Source organism: Microtus ochrogaster, unplaced genomic scaffold (assembly GCF_000317375.1).
Source record: "Microtus ochrogaster isolate Prairie Vole_2 unplaced genomic scaffold, MicOch1.0 UNK127, whole genome shotgun sequence".
Classification (NCBI taxonomy): Eukaryota; Metazoa; Chordata; class Mammalia; order Rodentia; family Cricetidae; genus Microtus; species Microtus ochrogaster.
Window position 1 is genome coordinate 680,745 of NW_004949225.1, and position 5,030 is coordinate 685,774.

Below are 5,030 nucleotides of genomic sequence, written 5' to 3' on the forward strand. Positions count from 1 at the left end.
ACATGCCACTGTGCCTGAGTGGTTTTTTTATGTGGGTTCTGGAAATGGAACTCAGGTCCTCTGCAAGCACTGGACTGAATGAATTGTCTCTCCAGCCCAGGCATGCAATTTAAAACTTGTTAATTTCTTGACTCGCTGAATTTCAGCTGGTGGATGACAAGCAGGAGAACCGCTCAAGGGGACTACTGTGCAAAGACAGGCTCAGAGGGCTGCCCTGTAAGATCTTCCATAGTGAGGGGTGGTATTTACAACACACACAGCAGAAACTCACACGTCTAATACGAGGGACACAAAATACAGGGGACTGTCAGCCAGCCTCACAGAAGGAAAGAACACTGCCACGTGCTTGAGCAGGGATGACCTTTGAGGGCAGCACACCAGGCCAAATCACGTCAGTATGCAAGTTCCTTGGAACAAACTAACAGACCTACTAAATGATCAACCAAGTCAGAGCAATCAACACCTATCTACCTGTGAGGGGCCTGGGACATCTGCATGGGAATGTGTATAATATGTGCTGGAAGAAAACCAGTGTGAAATGTTCTGAGAATGAACACTATTCTTATTATGTATGGTTCTTAGAAGACGAGAAGCTGAGGATTTAGGAAGGTGATGTTACGATACTAGTATCTTCCAAACAATAGCAAAGTTTTTGTTATTGTTATACACAGGGACAAAGTCAGCATAGCAAATATTAGCAAAATGTGAAGTTGAATGAAGGATACCTGTGTGTTCACTGCAGACTTTGTGTGTGAGTGTGTGTGCTTGAGTAAGTTTATGTGCACCATGTCTATTTGGAAGCCCACAGAGGCCAAAAGAGGGCATTAGATCCCCCTGGAATTGAAGTCACAAAGGTTCTGAACCAACATATGGACTTTGAGTCATCCCTCTGGTCCTTGGTTGTTTTTTGTTTTTTAACAGCTTTGTTGGTATTTAATTTATGTCCATAAATGTACTATAATTCACCCTTTAAGAAAATGATTCAATGTTTTGGTATACTCAAGAAACTGCAAGCATCACCTTGTCAGTTCTTCTGTGTCTGTACACACTGGAACTACTGGTCATATGATCACATGTTCATCACATTCTGCTTGTACTTTTTCTTTTCAAGATTTATTTTAGTTTTGATTATAAGTATGTGGGAAAGGGTGCCCATCCACAAGCATGGGACCACGTAGAGGCCAGAGGTATCAGATCCCTTGGAGCTAGAGTTACAAGTTGTGGTGGTTTGAATGACAATGACCCCAGAGGCTCACAGGGAGTGACACTATTAGGAGGTGTGGCTTTGTTAGATTATGTATGGCCTGTTAGAGGAAGTGTGTCACTGGGAGGTGGGCTTTGTGGCTTGGGGAGCTTAAGCCAGGCCCAGTACCTCTCTCTCTTCCTGCTGCCTGTGGATCCAGATATAGAACTCTTAGCTCTTTCTTCAGTGCCATGTCTGTCTACTTCCTGCCATGCTTCCTGCCATGATGAAATGGACTAAGCCTCTGAAGTGTAAGCCAGCCCCAATTAAAAGTTTTCCTTTAAAAAGAACAGTCATGGTCATGGTCACGGTCACGGTGTCTCTTCACAGCAACAGAACTCTGACTGAGACACAGGTGGTTGTGAACCCCCCATTCCATAACCTGGCATTACAGTGATCAGCCTAAGATAAAGATGAGAACATGACACTGGGTGCTGAAAACTAAGCTCAGGTCTTGTGAGAGCAGTGCATAACCGCTGAGCCCTCTATCTGGCCTCTGCAGTTAACTTCAGGGCTGGAGATTTGGCTCCGAGGTTAAGAGCACTGGCTTCTCTGCCACAGGACCCAAGTTCAATACCCAAGTTCAAATAATCGGACACTCTGCTTTGGTTTCCTGGCTACCTAGACCTAAATAATCACACAGAAACTATATTAATTACAACACTGTTAGGTCAACAGCTCAGGTATATTTCTAGCTAGCTAGCTAGCTCTTATATCTTAAATTAAAACATTTCTATTCATCTATGTCCTGCCATTTGGCTGTGGCTGTGGCCATGGCGCTACCTCATTTTCTATATGTCGTTTCCTAGGCGGCTGGCAGGTGACTGACCTGACTCCATGTTGTTTTCTCCTCTATCTCTGCTTGGATTTCCTATCTTGCTATTCTGCTCTGCTATAGGCCACAGGATGTTCTTTATTACCCAATGGTAATAAGACATATTCACAGCACACTGAAGGGAAGCCCACATCAAATACCCACATGGTGGCTCAGTTGCATGGGAATTCACACCCTCTTCTTGCCCTGCAGGCACCAGGCATGCACATGGTGCACATGCCTATTGCAGGCAAAGCACCTCTAACACATAAAAATAAATCCAGGAACTAAGTACGTAGGCATATACCCCAATCTTAGCACTGGGAGGGCTGAGGTAAGGCTGAAGGAAGAGGACGGAGATTTGAAGGCTAGCTATACAGTTTACATAGTGAAATTCTGCCTAGAATATAACACACACACAGGGGGTCATGTCTGTAATCTCAGCACTTGGAAGCCTGAGGCAGGATTCATGTGAGTGTGGAGAGAAGCTGGACTACACAAAATAAGATTGCATCTTGATAAACTAAAACAAATAAAAAAGAGGGAGGGAGGGCCGGGCGGTGGTGGCGCACGCCTGTAATCCCAGCACTCGGGAGGCAGAGGCAGGCAGATCTCTGTGAGTTCGAGGCCAGCCTGGTCTACAAAGGGAGTTCCAGGACAGGCTCCAAAGCTACAGAGAAACCCTGTCTCGAAAAACCAAAAAAAAAAAAAAGAGGGAGGGGACAAAACTAATCATAATGTCTGGGGTTCAAAGCACGCAAGCAGGTACAATGTGGGTTTATGGAGGAAACAACCCTTATTTCCCTGGAGATGAGTGTAGGGAGTGGCTGTAGTGTTACCTGACAAACAAACTCACTTACTGAATGCAAAAGTCAACAGAAATATATTAATGTTTGGACCAAGTAGAGAGCATCTCAAATTTTATAAAAGCAACAATGAATACAGAACAGAACATGGGCTCTGCTTCAGTCTGAGCTAGGAAGGAGAGCACACGCTTGTCCTGAGAGAGGCCTTGGGTCCAACCTCTAGCTCCAAAAGCAAAAAGAAAGAAAAATATACGAGCTCTGAAGTCAGAGGGAGGTGAGTTCTGAGCCAACCGCTTCACTACTGAGTCTTCAAACAAGGAGTGCCACCTCCGCCTATGACTGAAGTCAGGTGACAGGTGAGTCACACAATGCAGGTCCCCGACAGAGCCTCAACAGGGGCCACTTCCCTGCACAGCAGATGACTGTGATGCACGCTGGCGCACCCTTTGATCCCAGCATGTGGAGTCACAGGCAGGCAGATCTCTGAGTCTGAAGCTAGCCTGGTCTACATAGAGAGAACTTCTCTCCAAAAGCAAACACAGAAATAATACATGATATAAATACTGCACCCTTTGACCTACAAGTTGCAAAGTCAAATTATACTTTGTTAAGTAAATGACATTTTAATCTGGAAACAATTTAAAAATTGGATGGGTTTGCTTTGACTCTTTCCTTGATTTGGGGCCTTTTAGCTGAGCTTTAGGACTCTACTTTTAATCTGCCTGTTGAATCTCACTTGAAAACCAGCTACTAACACCTTGACCTCAGATTCAGCTTACCACCTTTCTTCTAAAGCACTCCAGTCCCTTTCTACGTGTCCATCCTGTCTGTGATGCCATCACAGGGTAAAGGGGCCTCCAGGTCCTCTGTGTCAGGAACCACTCAGCACTCCTACCGTCTGGCTGCCAAGACTGCTCCCTTCTTTTTAGAATCCTATTCCCATTGTCCTACAGCCACGGAGCACCCACCACATGCTGGGCACCTACCCCAGCAGCCCACCTACCGCCCTTTCCTACTGTGACGATATCTTTGCTAACCCACCCTACACCCTGGTGGTACAGTAATTAGCCTAAGACAGAGATGAGAACACAACATTCCCCTGTTCACAACCTTTCATGGTTTCCACTATTCACCAAATTGGGCAACTTTCATGCTGAACACAACTATTTACTAATTTGCTCAGTGTTTCAATTGAGTAGCTGCCGTACAGTGGCCACTGCTTTAGGATTTTAAGCAGGTGGCATCTTGTTCAGGAACCTTTTTTCAAAAGCAAATCAATCTGAATTAATATACCCTAATGTGTAATATCCTTCAAAGGACATCTTTCTAATCCAAGTAGTAGCTACTGTGCTGGGCTCCAAGGAAGCCAAAATAAAATTAGGCCCTCCACTTTGGTGATGTTCTTAAATTCCTATGATTCTTCAGATATTGTTTCCAGGCCAAGCGGTGTGCAGCATATCACAAACAGCTCCATTTCTTTGTAAGGAGCAAGTTTCTTCAAATAGAAACAGTTCCCAGTCAAGAAAAAAAAAAAGTGGCCAGGCGGTGGTGGCGCATGCCTTTAATCCCAGCACTCAGGAGGCAGAGGCAGACGGATCTCTGTGAGTTCGAGGCCAGCCTGGTCTACAAGAGCTAGTGCCAGGACAGGAATCAAAAAGCTATGGAGAAACCCTGTCTTGAAAATCCAAAAAGAAAAAAAAGAAAAAAGAAAAGAAAAAAGTAAGCTAAACTGGCCTCAAAATAATTTCTTACCTACCCCAAAGAACTAAAATTTGTCCTTCAACAGCAATGCATGCCCTCACTAAGAGTTGAAACCAAAGCCACAACAGAAGATAGAAGTTCATGGTAAGAAGTGCATAGTAACGACCACAGGAGAGTAACAGGGAGAACTCCCAGGTTATTACCCTAAAAAGAGCACTTATTTGACTAGTAGCCGCTCAATCACATTGCTCTCCATACACCTGTGTGTGCGTGCAGGGTGTGCGTGTACATGTGCCTTGGTGCAAAAGCCAGAGACAATATCAGGCGCCCCGCTCTATCATTCTCTGCCTTGTCCCTTGGACATGGGATGTCCTGCTGAACATCAGTAGTCTTCCTGACAGCCATAGCACTGGTGTTACAGTGCGAGCGGTGTCTTCCTGTCTATGACAGCCATAGCGCTGGTGTA

The 5,030-nt window shown here is 45.0% G+C and overlaps 1 protein-coding gene across 1 annotated transcript in view; it reads right to left on the reverse strand.

The window, feature by feature from the left end:
* The window catches only part of CUNH12orf66 (chromosome unknown C12orf66 homolog), a 17,765-nt gene that overhangs the window by 6,115 nt on the left and 6,620 nt on the right, over window positions 1-5,030 (reverse strand). The gene's annotated exons all lie outside the window — the stretch shown is intronic.